This window comes from Triticum aestivum, chromosome 6A, assembly GCF_018294505.1.
Source record: "Triticum aestivum cultivar Chinese Spring chromosome 6A, IWGSC CS RefSeq v2.1, whole genome shotgun sequence".
Taxonomy (NCBI): Eukaryota; Viridiplantae; Streptophyta; class Magnoliopsida; order Poales; family Poaceae; genus Triticum; species Triticum aestivum.
In genome coordinates, this window is record NC_057809.1 from 170,938,885 (window position 1) to 170,966,624 (window position 27,740).

Sequence of the window (27,740 nt, forward strand, 5' to 3'; positions counted from 1 at the left end):
TGATCTACCACGAGATCATAGAGGCTAAACACTAGAAGCTAGCCTATGGTATGATTGTATGTTGTCCTACGGACTAAACCCTCCTGTTTATATAGACACCGGATGGGGGCTAGGGTTACACAGAGTCGGTTACGAAGGAGGAGATCTACATATCCGTATTGCCTAGCTTGCCTACCACGCCAAGGAGAGTCCCATCCGGACACGGGACGAAGTCTTCAATCTTGTATCTTCATAGCCCAATAGTCCGGCCGAAGGATATAGTCCGGCTCTCCGAAGACCCCCTAATCCAGGACACCCTCAGTGGCGCTGTCAAGGATGAAGATGGAGATGACACGCGACATACACTTTCAGGTTCTTGCAAGCGTATCCCCTACCTGGCGCGCCAAAGATGTTGCAGGATGTCCGCAACCACCTATGGGACCGGGTGGCCCCTTGTTGGTTTGGCGAGGGGACAACACGTTGCACAAAGAGAAGACCGGCGTACGACCGCGTGGAAGAGATCACACAAGGAATTTACCCAGGTCCGGGACGCCGTGAGGCGTATGACCGTACTCCTGCTTTGGTGGATTGACGGTCGAATGAATGTGGTGGTGCGTAGTACACTTTGCCCGGCAAGGTTTGCGTAGGGCTGCAGTGACTATGAGCGTATGGTGGCATGGGTGTGTCAACTTTCCAACCTTCTAACCCCCCGTACGAGTGCCATGGCCCTCCTTTTATAGATTAAGGGGTCACCATTGTGGCAAAGTGGTCATTATCCACTCATATGATAGCAAACAGTGCTATCATACCTAACTCTGCGGGCTGATAGGGTGCATTAAATGCGCCACTGAGTGTCACATCATTGGTCGCCCGGCAAGGCCTGCTGGGCTATCTTTCCTGCTCCGCTCCTATTCCCTTGACACGTCATAGGACGGGTGTCACCTGTAGGTTTCTTTTGTAGGAAATGGCTTCCATGTAGTGAACGGCTGCCACTTAATCATCTTGCGGCTTGACACCGCACTGATTGAAGACGTGAGTCGTGCTTGAGTGGTTGGTGGGGTGGTTCTGCCCTCGTGAGCCCCGGCAGGCTCTGACAGGGAGCCTCGGTTGCTTACTTCTGGTGGTGGCCTTGCCCCTTGTCGGGCTCATTTGCCCGGCAAGGGAGGCCCTTCTCTTGCCGATATTTTGCTCCTAAGGCTCGATCTTGGTCCCTCTGAGCTACATGTTGGTTCTTGAAATCTCTTGGTTCTCCAATCTTTGACTTAAGCTGGTGCTTCAACCTTGATCTTGTGCCTGTGCACAATTGGTCAATAGACCAAGGGTTTGTTGTACCAAAAACTTGATCTATTTATCTTGCAATGGGAAGAGGTGCTTTCTAGTGGGTTCGATCTTACGGTGCTTGATCCCAGTGACAGAAGGGGAACCGGCACGTATGTATCATTGCTACTAAGGATAAAACGATGGGGCCTATCTCTACATAGATAGATCTTGTCTACATCATGTCATCATTCTTATTGCATTACTCTGTTTCTCCATGAACTTAATACACTAGATGCATGCTGGATAGCGGTCGATGTGTGGAGTAATAGTAGTAGATGTAGGCAGGAGCCGGTCTAATAATCTTGGACGTGATGCCTATATAATGAGCATTGCCTGGATATTGTCATGAGTATTTGAAGTTCTGTCAATTGCCCAACAGTAATTTGTTTACCCACCGTGTGCTATTTTTCTCAAGAGAAGCCACTAGTGAAACCTATGGCCCCCGGGTCTCTTTCTCATATTATTTTCCTTTGCGATCTATTTTCATTTGCCTTTTATTTTAAGATCTATTAAACCAAAAATCCAAAAATACCTTGCTGCAATTTACTTTATTTGGCGTTCGATCTATCAATATTTAGAACTTTCTCCCGTCCGTTTGCCAATTTCTGGTGTCGTTACCCGAAAGCAATTGACAACTCCTTTTACACGTCGGGTTGGGAGTATTTGTTATTTGTGTGCAGGTGCTATTTACGTGGTGTTGCTTGGTTCTCCTACTGGTTCGATAACCTTGGTTTCATATCTAAGGGAAATACCTACCGCTGCTATGCAGCATCATCCCTTCCTCTTTGGGGAAACACCGATGTAGCTTTAAGCGACATCACACCCCTATAACCGTAAGATATGTATCTGACGGTGCCAGCTATTGCATGTACACCACAGTAGAAAAATAAGTACCATGGCATATGCTACACCACGGCTGATAACACGTGCCCACGTTACGCCATCCGGGAATGGTGCCGCACTTTGAAACTCGAACCGTCAATAAATTTCGAGCTTGCGTCTCATCACATTCCAAATTACTACCACACTATATTTAATTGCAAACCTATTCACACCGATCACAACCTAAATAGTTTCCCACTCAGGAGCATATTAGTACTCGGTTATAAATACTACTATGCCAAGATGACTGCACATTCCTCCTCAACTCCTCATCCACGACAACAAACAAGTCATTTAGCATCCTTCCCTTGCGTCTGCCATGGCCAGCGTGAGTTCTGGGTCGAGAGATTACCACTAAGGAGAGGCGAGCATGGAAGCGGAAGCACAAGAGATGTCCTGCCTTGCCGTGAAAGCAGCCGACATGTCCCACCGCGTGGAAGTAGCAGCACGCTACTGAAGCAGCACGGAGGTCCCGCCGCGCCGTCGATGCAGCAGATTGGTCCGGGGGCGCCGCGGAAGCAGTAGAGAGGCACTACAAAGAAAGATACATCCATGACATTTTGGCTGAACAGATTTTTTTGTCATGCTTATGACACTTCTATGATGATAATTGTGACAAAACCTGGTATCATCATGGAAGTGGTGGGCTCCTACTTCTATGACAAAAATGGGCTTTTCGTCCTGGGCGGGCCGGAGACGCAGCTGCGTGACATTCTTTGGGGCGTGCATGATGGAAAAAACGTAGTAGAAGCGAGGGCGAATAAAATAATGGGGAGTTCCCAGTTATGGTGGGTGGTTGGGGCTGAGCGATGCATGGAGGTTTGCACATTTCTCTCTTACGCGTACGCGAGTGTGTGTGAGGCGTTGCGCTCTAACTAAACCCGAGCGAGGCTTTGGGCTCTACCTGAACCCGAGCGATTGCACTAGCTACGTTACTGAACCCCGATCCATCCCTTGCTATAAACTGAACCTGACTGATTCCTTCGTTACTGCTGCTAACTGAAGTCGATCGATGCTGCCTCTTGATGAACAGTGAGCATTGTTGGGGGTTGGATGAACAGTTCCCGGTGGGTGGGTGGGGGGGTTGGATGAACAGGACCCTATGGTAGTAGAGGCTATTGCCGCCGGATGAACAGGACCCCGATCGAGCCAGCTGGGTGTGGCTGAACAAGACCCTGTGGAGGGCTGGATGAATAGGACCCCGTGGAGGGCTGGTTGAATAGTAGCTAGTGGAGGGCTGGATGAACAGTAGCCTGTGGAGGGGTGGTTGAACATGACCCCGTGGAGAGGGCTGGTTGAATAGTAGCAGGTGGAGGAGTGATGGATGCTTGATGAATAGGAGCCCGTGGATGAACAGTCGCATGTGGAGGCTGGAGGAGGTCAATGGTGGATGAACAGTAGCCCGTGGAGGCTGGAGGAGGTCGATGGTGAAGATGAAAAGTATCCCGTGGAGTCCTGTTTTGCGGTACGCCACACCCCTCCCGACGAACAGGACCCCCGTTTCGCCGGTAGCGCTCCAACACAAGTTCGGTTCCTCCGTTTTGCGGTATGCCACACCCCTCTCGATCAACAGGACCCCATTTTGACCGTAGGTGGTCCAAGAGAAGTCCGTTTCCTCCGTTTTGCGGTACGCCAGACCCCTCCCGATGAACAGGATCTCGTTTCGACCGTGGCCGATCGAACACAAGGCCGTTTCCTCCGTTCTGCGGTATGCCAGGCCTTGTTTCGATCGGCTGTTCCATCCAAGCTGGTTGGCTCCCGATGAAAACGAGACGCAGTTTCTCCGTTCTAACCCAGCCATGTACATAAGCCCTGGCCGTAAGTATGCGCGCGTAGGCATTCGAGACCCCTCCCGTATGTATGTATGTATGTGGCCGTATTTTCTTTCTTGCACCCTGGCTATACATACGTGTACATGTTATGTGCGCGCCTCTACTACGACACGTGTGCGCCTATACTAGGACACGTGCCCTTCCTTACACGGCCATGGTTCATTACTGCAGCCTGCAGACAGATCGACAGAATGACAACGCTACGTATGCTTCGAACAGGTGGGTCTCGACTGCCAGGCACTTCCTTGCGTGCGAAGATGCAGCTAGTGGGTCCCAGTGGTCAGGGGGAAACATTTTTTCGCGAAATACAGTGGCCCATACGGTGGGTCCATGCTGTCAGGTGGAGGAATCATTATTTTTGCGTAATAAGGAGGCACTTCCTTGTTGTGGCCGTGGACCCAGCTGTCAGCCTCTCGATGTACAGTACTCTTTCGATGGAAGTCGTTTATTGACCACATTGACCACGCTGCGCCGAGAGCACCAAGGCGGTGGACGATGGCGAGGCCCAGGAAGGGGACGACGCGGAGCCGCGGAATACGCGATAGTGGATACTCACGCGGAGAGGAGTACAAGGGTTCACTGGTTCGGCTGCGGTGCGAGGCTGCCGTCGCTGCAGAATAACATGGGGTGTGGGTGAGTAGAGGTGAAAGTGCTAGTTATCGACTAGAGGGCGGTTGAATAGGCGATTTTTATGAAAGTCTGCAAAACATGGGAGTTTTGAAGACAAACGATAGAAATGAACCTATAACCATGCAGCGGAAGGTAGACTACACTAGACAAGCCATAGTCAAGTATTCAATGAAGTGAGAGCACGAAGACTAATAGCAGCCAGGCAGTACGAATCAGGATGGAAGATAGTATGAAGCCAATCAGAACAAACAGTCACACAGTGAAGACAAATGGATAATGCAAATAGGCAATGACTTCACAAGGACCAAGTGTAAATAAAGAGATGGGAAGGATAGAACCAGTTGCTTGTTGAAGACAACGATTTGTCGGACCAGTTCTAGTTGTTGTGACAACTGTATGTCTGGTTAGGGAGGCTGAGATTTAACTCAGAATACCATGTCTTCACCTTATTCCCCTTGAGCTAAGGACACCCAGTCCTCGCTCAATCACTCTGGTAAGTCTTCAAGGTAGACTTCCAAACCTTCACAGACTTTGTTCATCGACGATCCATAATGACTCTTGGATGCTCAGAACGCGACGCCGAACCGGCAGGAGGATTCATAGTCCTCAAGTGTAACAAGTCTTCAGATCACACAGACAGGAAGACTTTAGTGATGCCTAACACTCTTTGGCTCTGGGTGTTTAGGGCTTTGTCCTCGCAAGGATTTCTCTGTCAAAGGCTTCGAGGTGGGTTGCTCTCAAACGACAAAAGCCGTGCACTAACTCTGAGCAGCCACCAATTTATGGTGTAGGGGGTGGGCTATTTATAGCCACTAGGCAACCCGACCTGATTTGTCCGAAATGAACCTGGGTCACTTAGGAACTGACACGTGTTCCAACGGTCAGATTTGAAACACACGCGGCAACTTTACTTGGGCTACAAGTAAAGCTGACTTCTCGAAGACATAGGATTTTGATTAAGCATCACTTCAGTCACTCTGACTTTGTTCACTGGGACCCCACTTAACAGTACGGTGGTTCCTATGACTCAACAAAGAAGAAAAGGAAACAACGAAACAACTAAGTCTTCGTGCTCCATAGTCTTCACACAATGTCTTCTCTTGTCATAGTCCTCAATGTGAATGTCTTCACATACCACCTTTGTCTTCAATGTCTTCATACATTTTTAGGGGTCATCTCCGGTAGGTAAACCGAATCAATGAGGGACTACTACCTGTGTTGTCCTGCAATTCTCACAAACACATTAGTCGCTCAACCAGGTTTGTCGTCAATACTCCAAAACCAATTAGGGGGGGCACTAGATGCACTTACAATCTCCCCCTTTTCGATGATTGATGACAAACTGGTTGAAGTTTTCAATGGGGATAAAAGTATGTGAAATTGTAAAGGATTTAGGTATTGTCTTCGTAAGTAGCAGAAAGGCTCCCCCTGAAGCTGTGCATATAAGTATTTTGCTTTTGAATGCAAATGCACATGGCAGGTTGTATTCGTGGAGCTCCTCTTCTACTTATGAAGACAATTCATCGTGCATGAAAAGGATATAACGAAGATAATGACATGCATAATGAAAAATGGACGTCTGCAAAATGACTTCGTGTGGGATTTATCATCGCACATGCAGAATTTATCATCGCATCACATAGTTGACGAAAAGGTAGCAGACGACCATCAAGTTTAAGTGTTACAACTCAAAAGAACCAAATGTATCAAAAGCGAGAGTTGTAAGAACTTTGCAAATGTAGCAAAAGTATAGCAACCACCCATATGGACCCTGAGGGAATCCTGGATTAGGGGATATCTGGACAGCCGGATTATATCCTTTGGCCGGACTGTTGGACTATGAAGATACAAGATTGAAGACTTCGTCTCGTGTCCGGATGGAACTCTACTTGGCGTGGATGGCAAGCTAGGCAGTACGGATATGGATATCTCCTCCTTTGTAACCGACCTTGTGTAGCCCTAGCCTCCTCTGGTGTCTATAGAAACCGGAGGGTTTTAGTCCGTAGGACAACATACAATCATACCATAGGCTAGCTTCTAGGGTTTAGCCTCTTCGATCTCGTGGTAGATCAACTCTTGTAATACTCATATCATCAAGAATAAATCAAGTAGGACGTAGGGTTTTACCTCCATCAAGAGGGCCCGAACCTGTGTAAAACATCGTGTCCCCTGCCTCCTGTTACCATCTGCCTTAGACGCACAGTTCGGGACCCCCTACCCGAGATCCGCCGGTTTTGACACCGACATTGGTGCTTTCATTGAGAGTTCCTCTATGACATCGCCATAAGGAAGGATGCCTCATCTCGTTGTTAAATACAACATTACCGCCGAGGGAGCTCTGGCTATCGGCCAAACTCTCTGGCTAGGCAGTTTCGTCATGACTGCCTGTTCGGCCGCTGCACCGACAATGACTTCTCAGGTCATCAAAAGCAACCTCCACGTCGGCTCGGAATTCGCTGAGCAGATGGATCCAATGGAGCTCTCCTCCCTAAACGAACTCTTGGATCGCATTGCCGCCTTGGGAGTCGCTATGGACTATGATCGGATTGGGCTTAAACCCAATCAAAGGGAGATTGACTCTCCATCGGTCACCCATCATGTTGCGGTGGTGGAGGAACAATGCGGCAACTCTTCCTCTCTTTTGAGGACTAACTATGTCCGAATTCCTGAGCTCTCGGAGCCGGATACCCACTTACGGGAGGACATCACCCAAGCCCTGAATCTAGAATCAGGCAGCGGGCCAGACTTATCGGCAGCACTCCGGAACCCGAGCTTCCAAGATTGGAAACTCCTTGGCCCCTGGGTCTCAGATCGAGTAGGGGTTCGGACTTAGATCCACCCACCCACCCAGACATAAACGATCTTTCCCACATTAGGCAAGAGCCCCATGAAATAGTACATCATTATTGGCCCAGATTCCTCCTTGTGATGAACAAGGTTAAGGACTATCATGAGGAAGATGCAATCTCACTTTTCTGCAATAATTGCACGGACAAGGGAATCCTTAACGCCTTAAGTCGTCGTGACATATCACGCTTCGCTGACTTGGCGTCCATAGTACGAAAGTACTGTGCGATGGAAAGCGCCTGGAAAACCGAAACGAAATTTTGGGATAATCCGGCTCCGAATATACACCCAGTCCGAAGTAAAAGGGTGCACTATCATAAGACACCCGAGCTAGTTGCAAAGAAACAAAAACCCTCTACAAGTCATGGAACCGTACTAGAGGGATGGCTTAACGGACCCTGCAAAATTCATAGTACAGCGGATACGATACCAACGCACAGCCTTAGAGCATGTTTGATACTCCGGCAAGTGGCCAAAAGTGGTGAGGATCTTCTTATCCCAAATGCCACAGAGCACCATACTGTGGATAACAATACGGTGTTAATAGTCTTTGAGACCTTCGCGTCAAATAATAGGCGGAAGCGAACACTCCGCAGCATAGCCGAAATCTGCCACGTAGCAGCAATAAATCCATGGAGTGACACGGCTATTAGCTTCAATGCCAGCGACGAACCTAAATTACGAACAGCCCGAGCACCAGCCACACTGGTCTTCAGTCCAATTGTGGACGGCTTTCGACTCACCAAAGTACTCATGGACGGCGGCAGTGGATTAAACCTCATCTATGAGGAAACTCTTCAAAAAATGGAAATAGACCGGAACCGCATTGAGCAAAATAGCACAACCTTCAGGGGAATCAAACCCAGTTGGGAGGCATGATTCGCTGGGAAAATCACACTAGATATGGTATTCGGTACTCTAGAGAACTATAGGTCCTAAGAAATTACATTTGAAGTGGCACCGTTCAGCAGTGGATACCACTCCCTTTTAGGACGTGAGGCGTTCACGATCTTCCAAGCCGTACCACATTATGGGTACATGAAGCTCAAAATGCCCGGGCCCAACGGAATAATCACTCTCGCCAGTGATCCGGACACAGCACTCCACGCCGAAAACAAAACAACCGCATTGGGCCTCGAGGCATTATTCAAAGCCCTCTCGGTCGAGGAATTAACCACGCTACGCTCCACAGTGGACAGGGATGACGTGATACTCAATAAGAGATCCAAGTCCACCTCTTTTAAACTAGCGGATGAAATAGTCAAATTCCAAGTCCACCCAACGGACCCTACAAAAACAGCCTCCATCGGGGCACAGTTAAACCCCGCCATGGACGCCACACTATGAGAGTTCCTGCACGAGAATTGGGACATATTCGCCTGGCATCCCTCAGACATGCCAGGAATCCCACGCAGGTTGGCCGAGCATAGCCTCAATATCCTAAAGGCATTCAAGCCGGTCAAGCAAGCTCTTCGGCGTTTCTCCGAACCTAAGAGACAGGCCATGGGAGAGGAACTAGCCAAGTTATTGGAGGACAGATTCATCAGAGAAGTATAACACCAGGACTGGCTAGCAAACCTGGTGATGGTACCAAAGAAGGATAAATCCTGGCGCCTCTGTGTTGATTTAAAGGACCTCAATAAAGCTTGCCCAAAGGACCCTGAGGGAGTTCTGGATTAGGGGGTCTCCGGACAGCCGGATTATATCCTTTGGCCGGACTGTTGGATTATGAAGATACAATATTGAAGACTTCGTCTCGTGTCCGGATGGGACTCTACTTGGCGTGAAAGGCAAGCTTAGGCAATATGGATATGTATATCTTCTCCTTTGTAACAGACCTTGTGTAACCCTAGCCCCCTCTGGTGTCTATATAAACCAGAGGGTTTTAGTCCGTAGGACAACAGACAATCATACCATAGGCTAGCTTCTAGGGTTTAGCCTCTCCGATCTCGTGGTAGATCTACTCTTGTACTACTCATATCATCAATGTTAATCAAGTAGGACGTAGGGTTTTACCTCCATCGAGAGGGCCCGAACCTGGGTAAAGCATCGTGCCCCCTGCCTCATGTTACCATCTGCTTTAGACGCACAGTTCGGGACCCCCTACCCGAGATCCGCTGGTTTTGACACCGACATTGGTGCTTTCATAGAGAGTTCCTCTGTGCCGTTGCCAGAAGGAAGGATGTCTCGTCTCGTCTTTAAAGATGGTACTACTATTGGTGGAGCTTTGGCTGTCGGCCAAACTCTCCAGCTAGGCGGTTTCACCATGACCGCCTGTTCGGCCGCTGTCACGACCGGTTTTTCCGGGTATAAATTTCCAGAAAAAGACCGTCGTGCTCATCAGCCCCAGGATTACTGTTAGCTGATGAGGCTCCAACTTGATACAGAAATTCCAAGCAAAAATACAAAATATGTAGTACAAGACCATTCTGGCCTGTGAGTACAACAATTGGGTTTCTAGTGGTCGATGGTGGAAGCGGTTTGTGAGTCGTCGGTGTCTATGGGACTCCATTTCCCACAGGAACAGCTGACCAGGTTAACTCCTATCTTCGCGAGGCTGCTATCACCGTTGCTTAGGTCCCAAGGCTGTTATCGCAACGCTCCTTTCCAAGCAGAAATCTGGCCAAGACAATAGCCAGGGGCAAGCCAGTGAGTACTTTGAATGTACTCGCAAACATTATGAACACTGGGATAATATAATTGATAATCATGCACTGAAAAAGTCTATGATCACATCGTCAGTCATAAGTAAAACATCTCTTATGCATGCAAGCAGGTTATTTTCATGCAACATGAATAAGCAGTAATGGAGTGGGAATAAAATGCCGCAGTCGGGTGTCTGAGTGACACCACATAAAGGGCTTTAAAAGAAATGCCACAGCCGGGCATCTGAGCGACACCACATAAAGGGCTTCAAAAGAAATGCCACAATCGGGCGTCTGAGCGACACCACATAAAGGGCTTTAAAAGAAATGCCACAGTCGGGCGTCTGAGCGACACCAAATAAAGGGCTTATAAGAGAAATGCCACAGTCGGGCGTCTCAGCGACACCACGTAAAGGGCTTATAAAATAAATAATCACAATGAATATCCAGGAGGTAGAACCGTCCCAGGGATACTCGATAATACAGATAATGCAACGGGTTAGTCCATCACAAAATAATAATCATGGTCCACACAAGTAACTAGTCGATATCCAAGTTTGGTTTAACAATATCTCCTCTAAAGACCGACACTAAGACCAACACTTGACCCATCCCAGACTGTAATCCTTAACCATGGACACGGCTATTCGAATAGGTTTTAATCTCTATAGAGGGTGTACTCTTTACCCACGAGTAACGGATTCCTTTAGTCCATCGGGACTAATTCCGTCTACGGCCTTTTAGTTGAAAACACGCCTAACTTGCACACACCAGCTTAACTCATCGGTGTCTGGAATCACCCACGACACTTGTTAAGCAAAACTCTAAGTGGGGAGGCTACAACCTCGCGTAGCATGGGATCAAATTTATATTGCGTGCTCTAAGGGGTGGCCTCCCCTCTCGGAACCAACCGGAAACACCCATGCCCCCGGACCAGGTGGCCTGCCTACCGGCTACAACCAGTATCTTCCACCATGGCCTCTCTGTACGGTGTGTGCTTGAAAGGGGTTGACGACTTACTGAACCGTACCCTACCTGCGGCAGGGACGAGTGGTAGTACGGGGCAAGTATGGGGGTTACTGGAACAAGACTTGGTCTACAGTCGACTCAGGAGGTTTATAAATTCCCTGCATGACATGTATATCAAATATATTTCAACCGACGAAATCACCACCCATTATACCTCACTATGCCATACCGGACATAACCGTCCCGACGGGGACCGGCGACAAGCTCACTCCTACCCAAGGCAGAGGCTTTCCCGGATTCCTTTCCGGCATGCATGCAAGGCACATGAGGATGATTACCATCACAAGTATATTCATTTCCAACAGCAAGGAAATCACTAAATGCATTCATGCAAATGATCATATCACATGAAATAACAAGTTCTCCGATATATGGTGGTGTTATAAACGTGTCAACTAACACACCAAAAAATATTATTCCGGGGTTCAGAATGCTTGCCTTCAATGGTGTGGAAAGGCAGGGTGCACTCCAAAACTTTTGAAAGCTTTCTTCTCTTCCAAAATCCTATTTTCAAAAATATGCAAATAACACATATTTCAAAAACAGTACAAAAAAGTTGTTTGGAAAATTTTCAAATAATTCTTAAAATAAACTAGACAGAATTTGAGAGATGTAGGAAAAAGAATCAATTCATTTGGAGTTATATTTAAAAAGCTATAGGCAGTCAAAGATTTGGTCAAAATCTGTTATTTAAAATAAAACAGAAAAGAAAACGTTTCAGAGGGGAATACGCTTTCGGAGCGAGGGAAACGTACTGGGGTGGATTACGCCTTCACTTAACCCACGTGGATAGGTACAGGGTCACTTACAGTGGGTCCAGGGGGGCCCACTGGTCAGGTTTGACCAGTCGCCGCGCCTCCTTCCTCCTCCTTTGTCCGAGCGGGGCGAGGTTCCGGCGTTGCTCACCGGCGAACGGCGGCACCGTTCGAGAAACCGAAGCCATCCACGGGCTCAGGGGTCGAGGTGGTCCCATCGGTGGTTGCTACAGTCTCGGGGGTGGACGGAGTCGTCGGCGGCGAGCTTCGCGGTGGAGGGAGCTTCGGGAGCAAAGTGTGTTTGGGGCTACGGTGGTTCCCGATCAAAATCGAGCAGGGGAACGAGTTCACGGGAGGATGAGAAGGTTCCTGGTGAAGAGAACAGAGAGGGGGAGGCCCTGGTGGTGCCGGAATGGCCGGGGCAGTGGCGGCGGCTGCGGTTGCTGGAGAAGGGGAAGGAGACCTCCCCGGGTCGATTGCGAGCTAGGGGAGCGCCATTGGGGTGGCCTGAGGTCGCCTGAGTGCTCGGACGAGCTCGGGGGCCTCCTTTTATAGCGCGACGAGGTCGGTTCCGCGGCGGTGGATAAGGCTGCCGGCGACCGATGTTCTGTAGCTTGCAGGGCAACGTGGCGGGGCTGGGGATGGCGGCAGGAGCTAGCGGACGAGCGGGCACTATTCCAGGGGCGAGCTGGCGAGCGGAAGAGGCTCGGGCGGCGCCGACATGAGTAGGGGCTGTCGGGCGGCCGTGGCGGCTAGCTTTTGGCTTGCCGAAGCCGTGGCGAGGGGCTCTTGGCGCGTTGCGGTAATAAGGGGAGCGCGTGGCGTGGTGCTGCAGAGCGGGCCAAAACCAGGGGGGCCAGCGTGTCGGCTCAGCGCACGTGCGTGCCAAACGCACGCTCTGCTCGCGCTCTGGGCGTGCATGGGACGTGCTTGTCGTAATGCTAGGACCTTCTACAGGGCTTGGGTGAGGCTGGCACTTAACAGGCCTAGGTTAGGAGTAACTGGGAGCCTAGTGGACAAGTTGGTTTGATCAAAGGTGCAAGCTCACAATGCAATGTCAAAATTCATGTCAAAACAGATCATGCCCGTAAGGTGTTTGACAAAATGCCAAGGGCACTTAGGCATTTCTTGGAGTGGCCAAATTCTCCAGATCAGGGTCTCCTTAGATGCAAGAGAGAGTGGTCAGGTCATTTGGACAAAAGGAGAAACTTTCTAGTGCAAGTTTTACAAAACTTTAATTCTGGACAGGAGATAAATGGCATTATTTCATGAACCAAAAATGACCCAAAGGGTGCATGCTCCTGGACTTAAGGGTTTGGTAGGTCTGTCTACAAGTAGGAGAAGGCACAAGGTTACTTGAGCAAAAATAAATAGGGTTGTAGTAGCAATCACAAGGCTGGACCAGAATGGAAAAGAGGTTGATTCACTCAAAATTTTCAAATAACATCACTAGGTTTTTGCATAATGTTGAATCATATGCTACTACCAACATCCCATAATTTTGGTGGAGGCTAGAAAGAAATATTTAGATGGGTTGTAGTGCAAAATTGCACTCTGGACCAGAGAAGAAAAATTGAGTGTAGAGCTCAAAATATTTCATGAATAAAAGATATTTTTGTATAAAAGTGATTTAAAAACATCACATGACATCTCCAAATTTTGGTTGGAATTTTAAGTGAATTTATCAAATGGTTGTAGTTCAATTATGGCCATATAACCTTGGAAAACCATTTTTCAAGAAAATAAAGATCAAGCAAATTAATTATGTAATTAGTTATACTGATAAAAGAAAAGTTTTTCTTGAGAGGTTAAACAAGTCCAATAACATATTTGAAAGATTTTCACTTTAGGGAACAACTCCTTGATAATAAGAAAGGAAATGCTTAAAAAATCAAAAGGGAGTCCAAAAAAATCAAAGTTTTAATTCCTGGCAAAAAATTTAATTTAATAAAACAAGGCCAAAATTTTGGGGTGTCACAACACTACCCCCCTTAAGAAAAATCTCGTCCTCGAGATTTGCTCAGAGCTGTTTTAAGAAAAACTATACGCAATAAAAATGTGGCTACAGTGAGAGGGTAATAAGTGGTGCAAAACCACAGTGTGGATACTGGTGCTGCATGGAAAAATCTACGGTTCGGGACAAAAGCGTGAGATTTTTACGCTGGATATAAATTTAGAATAACTTCTAAATTTAAATATACGCTGGTCGTACCCGAGAGCACAGTGCTCTCTCTGGCCGACAGGTGGACCCGGGTCCCACTGTCAGCCTCTTCTTCTCCCTCTGGTTCTCTCTTCTTCCTCTCTCCCGCGCGCTTTCTCCACCGGCGACGCCTAGCGCGTAGGGCATCTAGGCTGTACCACGGTAGTGCGCGGCGTGCTAGCTGCCGGTGCAGCGTGCACTCACCTCGCGGTTCAGCGCGCTGTCGACACTGCTTGCGGATTCGTCTCCAAACACCGGCCATCGGCGACAAGCGGCGTTGGTGGACTTCGCCCACCGTACACCGAGCTCGAGCTATAAAACGGCCGGGGTGCCCCTTCTCTTCTTCCTCACACCTGGCCTCACTTCTCCTCCTCCTTCTTCCTTCATTACTGCTTACAAAAGCTCGGGTTAGGCTCTAATGGCGGAGGCGATGCCAGACTGGTTTGCGATCCTGATATGCGGAGGGCTGGCGACACTACTGGGGCTCTCCGTGCTCCTGTGCGGGATGATCCTTGACGATCGCCGCGACGCTGCTGCTCGGGTGTTGGCTCTCCGCGCTGGTGGTGATCACGAGGAGTAGATGGGGTGTGCCGGGTGCTAACTGTTGTTAGGGGTGATTAGCTGGATGTAACACCGTTGCAAATTTTTGCAACAGTGTATGAGTTCGAATGATTATGGTTGTGAGTCTGCTGCCGTGGTGCTGTGTGAAATTAATTAATCCATGCCGTGAGAAGGTGCAGATGTAGCAACTCAGGGAGAAGAAATCTCACTCCAGGATTTTGCGAGGGAAAAACAGTTAATTTAAAGGAGCATAAACCACAACAAAAACTACACACATTAGTAGAAGCCAAATAATTGACTCGTTGTACAAACTCAGGGTATCACGCATAAGTCACACACATAAATAAATGTTGCAATAATGAATACCGCAGCGACATCTAAAATGGAAACGGTAACTGGGCGGGGTCCCTAGAAAACGTCTCTGGTACTGGGATACACTCCTCTTCTATCGGGGGAAGTGGATTGACCAGTCGATGCACGTGTCTCTCCTGGCCGGGTCTTAGTGCTCTGCCGATGACGATCTGAGGATTTAAATCTGCAAGGCTCTAGAGATAACCCATCACACGTTGGGTTAAACGCTCTTGAGCGATGACGTACTGGACAAGGTTGGCCAGGACTGGGTCTCTCTCAATTCGTCCACCGGGAAAAGATGTCACTCCTCCGGGTGCTGCACGGCTCGGGAAGTAATAATACCCTCGTTCGCTGGCATAGGGTACCGCGAATCGAAGGCGAGCAAGCGCTTCGTATGCAACAACTTCTATGGCCATATGTGGGGTTGGCATAGATTTCCCCACGAAGGAGACCTCCGTTGGGTCTTGGTTTGAGTTTACGGGAGAGATGTGTACTGCTGCCCAATATCTCGAGGTGGAAGGGGTAATTCTCGATTTGAACAACTCGTACTGGGGTGGCTGGGTAGCGCCCATGGTACTGCAGGTAAAATCCCGCAATATCTTGACAAAGCTACCCGGGGTTGCATCTGGGGTTCTTAGATAAATGCTAGGGCTCGGCATGGCTAGGAAATGGTTGTGAGGGTGGTGCACAAGGTGAGAGGTGCTTAGCAAGGTCACGCGGTGGCCTTTTTATAGCACCGGAGCTGGGTCATTTTTTTACCGTGGTGAATGGTAAAGAAAAATTTTCAGCTCTGTTCCAAGGGTCGGGGTCAAGCCACAGATTCACACATTTCACTATAGTGATGTGTTACTGTGGGGGTTGTCGGGGAGGTTTTTGGTAACTGTGTCTGGGATAGAAATCTTATACTGCATACTGGCGTATCCAGGGAAGGCTACTATTAAGACAGAGGCACGACAACAGGCGGCATTTAATTACAAGGCCACACGATTACAAAGCAAGGGTACATTGGGACTCGATACGACTCGGGTGACTTAGTCTACCTCGTTTACATCCAAGCGGGCGTGCCTTGTGGATGTTGAGGCTTCTTCACGGGTCTCGTCGTCGGAATTAGCTGGAGTGGGTTGAGGGGCTGCAGGCTCGGGGTAGCGATGAGGACCATCTCGGGGATTGTTGGCCACAATCCCATTGGAGTGTGCTCCCAATATGCGATGAAGCACCTCTGGGGTTATCGCAGCACCTTGGCCGATGGCTGGGGCAGGCCTCAGGGACTCGATCGGGTGTCCAAATAGCACGACTGGGTTGTCAGCGTTGGGCTCGTTCTCTTCTCTCGCCAGGGCTCGACGAACCAGCTCTCCATGAGCCGCGATTAGATCAATAGTGATTTGATCGCACAGTTCCTCTAGTGCACTTACATAGCGCACTAGGTGCAACAATGCAGGATCTGTCTCGTGATCTCTGTTGGCAACTTGGGGTGGTCTACCATACCCTTCACGTCTGGGGTAGTAGTGGAACGAGCGACAGTTAACTCTAGACGACAAGTGCCGGAGATGAACTATAGCTTCTCGAGCAGCTAGTTGGATGGCTTGAGGCTCAAAGGAAGTTGTCCTTCCGGTGAACCTGTAGGGGCGTTCGGGTGCTAGACCCCTACCGTAGATGTGTACAGTGGCCCAGAATTGACGGTTCTCACCGCTCATGGGTCCTTGGTACACAACATATTCTGGGGGCTCTTCTAACGCATAGGCACGACGGGTGAGGTTTGCGAGTATGGTCACAAAGCCTCCAAGGTTGGTTGTCGTGGTCTCATTGTGCACGACAGGGCCAGGCATTGTAGCTTGGTTTGGGGTAGAGGCTGTGCTGTGCTGTGTTGGGGCTAGCGTGCCCCTCTTTATAGGAAAAGGGGATGGAGTCTTCCTTTGCACGCTTGCAAGAAAGGACTATTTAAGATTCGATCACTGGCGCATGAGCGACAGGTTAGGTTGATAGGTTGGGCACCGACTGCCAAAAGGTGTTGGGTTACTGTGTGGCTATCTTGCACGAGAAGCTTGGCTGGGGTTTGGTTATGGTTTGGTGGGTTGGTTTGCCTAAGTTTATAGACCCGACTAAGATAGGATTACCCAATGGTCAGCCTGGCTCTAATACCAAGTCTGTCACGACCGGTTTTTCCGGGTATAAATTTCCAGAAAAAGACCGTCGTGCTCATCAGCCCCAGGATTACTGTTAGCTGATGAGGCTCCAACTTGATACAGAAATTCCAAGCAAAAATACAAAATATGTAGTACAAGACCATTCTGGCCTGTGAGTACAACAATTGGGTTTCTAGTGGTCGATGGCGGAAGCGGTTTGTGAGTCGTTGGTGTCTATGGACTCCATTTCCCACAGGAACAGCTGACCAGGTTAACTCCTATCTTCGCGAGGCTGCTATCACCGTTGCTTAGGTCCCGAGGCTGTTATCGCAACGCTCCTCTCCAAGTAGAAATCTGGCCAAGACAATAGCCAGGGGCAAGCCAGTGAGTACTTTGAATGTACTCGCAAACATTATGAACACTGGGATAATATAATTGATAATCATGCACTGAAAAATTCTATGATCACATCGCCAGTCATAAATAAAACATCTCTTATGCATGCAAGCAGGTTATTTTCATGCAACATGAATAAGCAGTAATGGAGTGGGAATAAAATGCCGCAGTCGGGCGTCTGAGCGACACCACATAAAGGGCTTTAAAAGAAATGCCATAGTCGGGCGTCTGAGCGCCACCACATAAAGGGCTTCGAAAGAAATGCCACACTCGGGCGTCTGAGCGACACCACATAAAGGGCTTTAAAAGAAATGCCATAGTCGGGCGTCTGAGCGACACCACATAAAGGGCTTATAAGATAAATGCCACAGTCGGGCGTCTTAGCGACACCATGTAAAGGGCTTATAAAATAAATAATCACAATGAATATCCAGGAGGTAGAACCGTCCCAGGGATACTCGATAATACAGATAATGCAACGGGTTAGTCCATCACAAAATAATAATCATGGTCCTCACAAGTAACTAGTCGGTATCCAAGTTTGGTTTAACAATATCTCCTCTGAAGACCGACACTAAGACCAACACTTGACCCATCCCAGACTGTAATCCTTAACCATGGACACGGCTATTCGAATAGGTTTTAATCTCTGTAGAGGGTGTACTCTTTACCCACGAGTAACGGATTCCTTTAGTCCATCGGGACTAATTCCGTCTACGGCCTTTTAGTTGAAAACACGCCTAACTTGCACACACCAGCTTAACTCATCGGTGTCTGGAATCACCCACGACACTTGTTAAGCAAAACTCTAAGTGGGGAGGCTACAACCTCGCGTAGCATGGGATCAAATTTATATCGCGCGCTCTAAGGGGTGGCCTCCCCTCTCGGTCCCAACCGGAAACACCCATGCCCCCGGACCAGGTGGCCTGCCTACCGGCTACAACCAGTATCTTCCACCATGGCCTCTCTGTACGGTGTGTGCTTGAAAGGGGTTGACGACTTACTGAACTGTACCCTACCTGCGGCAGGGACGAGTGGTAGTACGAGGCAAGTATGGGGGTTACTGGAACAAGACTCGGTCTACAGTCGACTCAGGAGGATTATAAATTCCCTGCATGACATGTATATCAAATATATTTCAACCGACGAAATCACCACCCATTATACCTCACTATGCCATACCGGACATAACCGTCCCGACGGGGACCGGCGACAAGCTCACTCCTACCCAAGGCAGAGGCTTTCCCGGATTCCTTTCCGGCATGCATGCAAGGCACATGAGGATGATTACCATCACAAGTATATCCATTTCCAACAACAAGGAAATCACTATGCATTCATGCAAATGATCATATCACATGAAATAACAAGTTCTCCGATATATGGTGGTGTTATAAACGTGTCAACTAACACACCAAAAAATATTATTCCGGGGTTCAGAATGCTTGCCTTCAATGGTGTGGAAAGGCAAGGTGCACTCCAAAACTTTTGAAAGCTTTCTTCTCTTCCAAAATCCTATTTTCAAAAATATGCAAATAACACATATTTCAAAAACAGTACAAAAAAGTTGTTTGGAAAATTGTCAAATAATTCTTAAAATAAACTAGACAGAATTTGAGAGATGTAGGAAAAAGAATCAATTCATTTGGAGTTATATTTAAAAAGCTATAGGCGGTCAAAGATTTGGTCAAAATCTGTTATTTAAAATAAAACAGAAAAGAAAACGTTTCAGAGGGCAATACACTTTCGGAGCGGGGGAAACGTACTGGGGTGGATTACGCCTTCACTTAACCCACACGGATAGGTACAGGGTCACTGACAGTGGGTCCAGGGGGGCCCACTGGTCAGGTTTGACCAGTCGCCGCGCCTCCTTCCTCCTCCTTTGTCCGAGCGAGGCGAGGTTCCGGCGTTGCTCGCCGGCGAACGGCGGCACCATTCGAGAAACCAAATCCATCCACGGGCTCAGGGGGTCGAGGCGGTCCCCGTCGGTGTTTGCTACAGTACTGGGGTGGCGGATGTCGTCGGTGGAGAGCTTCACAGTCGGAGGGCGCTTCGGGAGCAAAGTGTGTTTGGGCTTACGATGGTTCCGATCAAAATCGAGCAGTGTGACCGAGTTCACGGGAGGATGAGCAAGGTTCCTGTGAAGAGAACGGAGAGGGGGTGGCCTTGGTGTGCCAGAATGGCCGGGGCAGTGGGCGGCGGCTTGCGGTGCCGGAGATGGGGAGGAGACCTCCCGGGTCGATTGCTGAGCTAGGGAGCCACCATTGGGGTGGCCCTGAGGTCGCTGAGTGCTCGGACGAGCTCGGGGCCTCCTTTATAGCGCACAAGGTGGTTCCGCGGCGGTGGCTGGCTGCCGGCGACCGACGTCCTGTAGCTTGCAAGGGCAACGTGGCGGGGTGGGGATGGGGCAGGAGTAGCGGACGAGCGGGCACGTCAGGGCGAGCTGGAAGAGCGGTAAAGAGGCTCGGGCGGTGCCGACATGAGCAGGGCTGTCGGGCGGCCGTGGCGGCTAGCTTTTGGCTTGCCGAAGCCGTGGCGAGGGGCTCTTGGCGCGTTGCGGTAAGAAGGGGAGCGCGTGGCGTGGTGCTGCAGAGCGGCCAAAACCAGGGGGGCCAGCATGTCGGCTCGGCGCACGTGCGTGCCAAATGCACGCTCTGCTCGCGCTCTGGGCATGCACGGGACGTGCTCGTCGTAATGCTAGGACCTGCTACAGGGCTTGGGTGAGGCTGGCACTTAACAGGCCTAGGTTAGGAGTAACTGGGAGCCTAGTGGACAAGTTGGTTTGACCAAAGGTGCAAGCTCACAGTGCAATGTCAAAATTCATGTCAAAATAGATCATGCCCGTAAGGTGTTTGACAAAATGCCAAGGGCACTTAGGCATTTCTTGGAGTGGCCAAATTCTCCAGATCAGGGTCTCCTTAGATGCAAGAGAGAGTGGTCAGGTCATTTGGACCAAAGGAGAAACTTTCTAGTGCAAGTGTTACAAAACTTTAATTCTGGACAGGAGATAAATGGCATTATTTCATGAACCAAAAATGACCCAAAGGGTGCTTGCTCCTAGACTTAAGGGTTTGGTAGGGCTGTCTACAAGTAGGAGAAGGCACAAGGTTACTGGAGCAAAAATAAATAGGGTTGTAGTAGCAATCACAAGGCTGGACCAGAATGGAAAAGAGGTTGATTCACTCAAAATTTTCAAATAACATCACTAGGTTTTTGCATAATGTTGAATCATATGCTACTACCAACATCCCATAATTTTTGTGGAGGCTAGAAAGAAATATTTAGATGGGTTGTAGTGCAAAATTGCACTCTGGACCAGAGAAGAAAAATTGAGTGTAGAGCTCAAAATATTTCATGAATAAAAGATATTTTTGTATAGAAGTGATTTAAAAACATCACATGACATCTCCAAATTTTGGTTGGAATTTTAAGTGAATTTATCAAATGGTTGTAGTTCAATTATGGCCATATAACCTTGGAAAACCATTTTTCAAGAAAATAAAGATCAAGCAAATTAATTATGTAATTAGTTATACTGATAAAAGAAAAGTTTTTCTTGAGAGGTTAAACAAGTCCAATAACATATTTGATAGATTTTCACTTTAGGGAACAACTCCATGATAATAAGAAAGGAAATGCTTAAAAAATCAAAAGGGAGTCCAAAAAAAATCAAAGTTTTAATTCCTGGCAAAAATTTTAATTTAATAAAACAAGGCCAAAATTTTGGGGTGTCACAGCCGCCGCGCCGACGATGACTTCTCGGGTCATCGGAAACAGCCTCCACGTCAAATCGGCACTCGCCGAACAGATGGATCCAATGGAGCTCGCATCCTTAAACGAGCTCTTGGATCGCATCGTCGCCTTGGGAGTCGCTACGGACTATGATCGGATTGGGCTTAAACCCGATCAAAGGGAGATTAACTCTCCATCGGTCACCCATCATATTGAAGTGGTGGAGGAACAATGCGGCGACATTTCCTCTATCTTGAGGACCAACTATGTCCGGATTCCCGAGCTCTCCGAGCCGGACGCCGGTTCGCGGGAGGACAACATCCAATCCCTGAACTTAGAGTCAGGCAGCGGACCAGGATTATCGGGTAACACCCCGGAACCGGAACTTCCAAAATTGGAAACTCCTCGGCCCCTGGATCCTAGATCAGGTAAGGGTTCGGATTCAATTCCACCCACCCACCCAAACATAAGCGATCTTTCCCACTTCAGGCAAGAGCCCCAGGAAACAGTACATCACTATTGGGCCAGATTCCTCCTTGCGATGAAAAAGGTTAAGGACTGTCGCGAGGACATGACTCATTGTGTTTCCTCGACGCATACTCATGGTAGGGTTTAGCCTCTCCGATCTCGTGGTAGATCTACTCTTGTACTACTCATATCATCAATATTAATCAAGCAGGACGTAGGGTTTTACCTCCATCGAGAGGGCCTGAACCTGGGTAAAGCATCGTGTCCCCTGCCTCCTGTTACCATCTGCCTTAGACGCACACTTCGGGACCCCCTACCCGAGATCCGCCGGTTTTGACACCGTCAGACCCCTTCTCCCTCCCCCGCATCGATCAAATTATTGATGCTACAGCAGGACACGAGTCATTGTGTTTCCTCGACGCATACTCCGGTTACCACCAAATCAAGATGGCGGAGTCCGACCAAGCCGCAACGGCATTCATCACACCATATGGTCCCTTCTGTTTTAACACAATGCCTTTTGGACTCAAAAATGCCGGCGCAACATATCAGCGCATGATTCAGACATGTCTGGAGAAACAAATCAGCAAAGTAGTATAGGCATACGTAGACGATGTGGTCGTCAAAACAAAACACGTCGACTCTTTGATAGACGACTTGAGGCTCACATTCGACAACCTCCGAACATACGACATCAAGCTCAATCCGGAAAAATGCGTTTTCGGCGTACCAGCCGGAAAGCTCCTGGGTTTCATTGTCTCCAGTAGAGGTATTGAAGCTAATCCGACCAAAATCCAAGCATTGTCACAGTTGGCTACCCCAACAGACCTCAAACAAATCCAGAAGTTGACTGGATGCGTGGCGGCTCTAAGCCGCTATATCGCCCGCTTAGGAGAAAAGGCTTCACCCCATTATCGCCTCCTTCGGCGCACCGAACACTTCGAGTGGACGGACGCGGCCACAGCTGGATTGGAAGAAATAAAGGCCATCTTGGCAACCAACCCAATCCTGGCCGCGCCAAACATCGGCGAACCACTGCTGTTGTACATTGCGGCAACTCATCAAGTTGTAAGCGCGGTGCTCGTTGTCGAACGGGAAGCGGAGGGTCATAAATTCCCTCTTCAAAAGCCGGTATACTATGTATCCACTGTCCTCACTCCATGCAAATCACGGTACCCGCACTACCAAAAGATAGCATATGCGGTATTCATGGCATCGTGGAAGCTGCGACACTACTTTCAAGAGTGTTCGATTACTGTAGCCTCGGAAGTGCCACTTAATGATATTATAAACAACCGCGACACTACGGGCCGGATTGCCAAATGGGCTATTGAGCTCCTCCCGTTCGACACAACATACAAACCTTGACGAGCCATTAAGTCACAGGTATTGGCCGACTTTGTCGCCGAATGGATGAAGGCTGAACTCCCTAAAGAGTACGGCACATACTCCAATTGGATCATGCACTTTGACGGTTCTAAAATGCTGGCTGGTCTAGGGGTTGGCATCGTCCTGACGTCCCCAACCGAAGATACCATTTAGTACGTATTGCAAATATTGTATACATACTCCAACAATGCAGCCAAATACAAAGCTCTGTTGCATGGTCTTCGGATGGCAGTCTCCATGGGCATTCAACGCCTGGAGGTGCGTGGGGATTCAAACCTCGCAATATCCCAAATATATGGAGACATTGAAGCCAAGGATCCGAAAATGGCGGCCTATCGAAACGTCGTCCTAAAAATGTCAGCTCGGTTTGAGGGGCTCGAATTTCACCATGTGGCTCGGGAAAACAATCAGGCGGCGGATATCCTCGCCCGCATCGGCGCAAAACGTGATGCGGTCCCCCCAACATATTTTTGGAAAGGCTATTCAAGACATCCGTAGTATGGGAAGGGGACACCGGTAACAATAGTCCGGACCCGGCCAAAATACCTGATATCGAACTCTCTGACACAACCGGAGGCTCCGCCACCGAAATAACATCTTCAGCCGACGAAATAATGGCCATTATTGCCCCGTGGACAGAACCATTCCTGGCCTACCTAACTAGACAGGAACTTCCGGAGGACCAAAATGAGGCACACTGCATAGTGCATCTCCGAAGAGGAAGGACGGAATCTTTTGGCAGAAATTCACGCCGGACTCGGTGGTCATCACATCGCAGCCCGGGCTCTTGTAAGCAAGGCCTTCCGTTCAGGATTCTATTGGCCAACGGCCCGGGCAGATGCACAGGACTTGGTCCAACGCTGCGCCGGTTGCCAGCTCTTTGCAAATCAAAGTCACATGCCACCTACCGCCCTCCAAACAATCCCCATTACATAGCCCTTTGCGGTCTGGGGGCTTGACATGGTTGGACCCCTTAAAGGGGGAACCCACAAGAAAAAGTACTTATTGGTCATGGTGGATAAATTCACCAAATGGATAGAGGCCAAACCTGTTAAAACAGCCAAATCCGGACCGGTGATAGACTTCATGTCCGGGGTTGTACACCGTTATGGCGCCCCCCACAGCATCATCACTGATAATGGCACGAACTTCACAGCCGATGAGGTAAAACTCTGGTGCAGCAAAATGGGCATCAAGCTCGATTATGCTTCAGTCTATCACCCACAAACCAATGGTAAAGTCGAGCGAGCAAACGATCCTATAATGAGTGGCATTAAACCCAGATTAGTGTGCTCCTTAACGGAGTCTAAGACACACTGGGTAGAGCGGCTCGACTCCGTACTCTAGGGGCTGCGGACCATGCCAAACCGCAGTACCGGATATACACCATTCTTTTATGGTGTACGGCGCTGTGACATAATTCATGACTCACCTCGAGTGCGCATGTACGAAGAAAGAGAAGTCGAGCTCGATCGGCAGGATAATTTGGACACCCTGGAGGAGGAGCGCGACGTAGCCAAATCCCGTTCCGCATTTTATCAGCAACAGGCTCATAGATACCAAAGCAGAGAAGTACGGGCCAAAACTTATAACGTTGGCGAACTAGTTCTACGCCTGCCAGATAAGAAAAAGAACAAGCTCGAGCCCAAATGGGAAGGTCCCTTCATTATTGACCAAGTTCTGACCGGTGGAGCATACCGACTGCGGGATGCATCGACTAGTCAACTCGAGCCGATCCCATGGAACGCGGCCAGGCTCTGAAGATTCTATGCCTAGCACTGGACTCTATGTTAGTCCCCTCCCTTTGTCCATTTTCTGCATATACATTATCTGTCTTGTTTCTCTTTCTTTCTTTCTTTTATTATTTCTCTAGGCCTTCAAGGGTCACCTTGTGCCTCGCTTGCACATTACAGATGCGCTAGCCGCACTCTTCATACCTGGCGACTTCTTTCACAGAAGCTTAAATTATTTATCTGGGCCTCATGCCCCACACATGTGTAATACTTTCACATGTACCTTTTTTCACCATTATATGCATCGATATGACTTAAGTTTTGGCCAAGCTGGGTTGCCTAGCTCTTGCATTTATGCCCCACGTTCCCGTTAATTCGGCTAGGGCATAAGGGGAGCACCTCTGCGATTGTTACTGCCTGGTCAGCCGGATGTGTACCTCAGACTGGGTGAAGCCGAAAGCTAGCGTTCTTAAGGGAATATTCGGTCGGTGAACAAAAGATGATTTTTATTTATTATCCATATCTACCCCCAGATGTTTTTCCTGCGTTTCCTATCGCAGTCCGGACATGCACTTTAGGACATGCTTACCCAGGGAAAGGAACCCTTAACGGAACTATTCTCCCTGGAAGATGTTTCTTACTACCCATGTAATATAACATAACTAGTTGGGCACTGGTCTGATAAAGCACTAATGACCCCTACGCCTGGTCTCCATGCATACCCCGGTTCTTATATAACTGAGCGGGTATTCAGAAACACTCCAGACTATTGGGCCCGGAGGTTGAAGCGAAAAGGTCCGCAACGACAAATGATCTACAATCCGGCTAGAAGGCATTATACATGTCACTTTAATTACATAGTCATGCAGACTGACTAAATTCCTCTTCTATACCATCCAACAGGCGGTCTAGCTTACAATCCTGTTGAGAATACTTTGCGGCTAATTCTACTTTCCCATAAACTAAGCTAACATGGATCTCTTTTCCGTCGGGCACCACATGTCCGACCTCGGCCATGTGATTTGGGTCTGCCTTGGTATACCGCGTCTTCACCATGGCCCAGGCTTCTGTGGCACCCTATCGGCAGGCTGATATCTTCCATAATCGGAAGCGCTACCGTGCTCCCTTGAGCTTCTCTGCAAGCTCGGCAACGCCCTCTGGCGGGGAGACGGACGGCCACAAGGCCTAGGCAACACCCTGCATCACCTGCCGAACTTGTTCGTGCAGATGTGACAGCTCGGACAGAAGATCACCCGCAGACCCGGGCATTTCCTCCGCAGGAGGACCCGTCAGCATACATACAGACATAACGCTGTTAGTCGGCTTCTTCGCCGAACTCCTTTAAAAGGATTCGTTCAAGCACTTACTGAAAATGCACCGCCGAAGCCGCTTATTCTCATTCTCGGAGTCTGCAAGCTGGCCCCGAACGTCTTTTAGTTCCACGCTCAGCTTAATATTGGCATCTTGGAGATTGTTTTTCTCCCGCCTAACCTGAGTCAGCACACGTTTGCCAGCCTCTAGCTGTCGCATAACATGTTGGTCCTCCAGATTCTCTCCGGATTCATCTGCAACATCTGTTGTTAGATCTGCAGCCATGCCACACGTTATATGGTAACCATCATTCTTTAAAGTAAATGTTACCAGTAGGTGACTTTTTCGATTCCTGCAATGTGGCCACAGCAGCCCGCAATTGGGTCTTGCATTCCTCCAGCTCCTATGACAGCCTAGTATTCTTCTATGTAAGAACCTGCACAATAAAGATGATCCTTAAATCAGTTCTGCTAAGTGTTTCAAGTCTCAGGGGCTACTAATACATATAAATCGTCAGATTTACTCACCCGTACATCCTTTACATACTGATCCGTGGCTCTGGCTAGACCATCTTGAGCAGTACGGAGGTATGCCTCTCCAGAATTGAAGGCGTCAAACGCCTCTGGTGAGAAACAAGCGTCACGGAGTACGGCCCAGTGGCGCATATGATTCATGGCGCTTTCCACTTCTGAGTTTCTAGCGGATAATTTATCCGCATCCTCTGTAGGGGGATTATCCGGTGCCTGCCCCATATAGGCTTTTGCCTCCATGTCCGGTCCTAGCACCCGATTGGTGGAAGCATGGTTGGCAACATCGTCGGACATATTCCGACGAGCGTTTTTTCTGTTAAAGAAACACGGGCGTCATTACATTTCGAGAAAGACGACAACCATAGAGCGGGGTTTTTCTTATACCTTTGCGCCGGCGTCTCCGTCCTGACCGCCTTCCTTTTTGGCCTACCCGGCCTTGGTGCCTCTTGTTGGCGAGTTGCTACGGGTTCGGCAGGGCGTCCCGAATGCCTTCCCTGTAAAAGATGCCATGTGTATATGGTGGGTGAAGTTCCTAAAAGGGGATCCTAGTCTTGGAGTTGGGATTTTTGGTTTTTCTTACTTGCAATGCAGGGAGTAGTCCGGGATTGTCGGCCGTAATGGCCACCATGGCATCGTCGCAGCTTAACTGATAGAACTGCCGGTCTATCAGCTCCACGGATATAACCGAATCTTCTTCAAGTCCGGAGCCGAGGGCCCGGTCAGGGTCCTCTGGTTGTGGAGAAGGGCTGCTAACCTCCTTTATGGCTTTTCGCAGTTCCTGCCGCAAAGTGGCAAGGTGAATACTTACGACAAAGAATGCAGGAAAGATGGGAGAAGGGAGATATAACTTACTCAGCTTGGAGGATTGTACATGGAGAATCCATCCCGTGGCTTGATGCGGGTGAACTCCTCTTCCTCACCCTTGAACAGTTTGGACTGAATTTTTGCTAGAGCGGCAGCATTCTCCGGACCCTTACGCCCGCAGCGGGTGGCGTCATCTGCCCTCTTATAACACCACAAGGGGTGC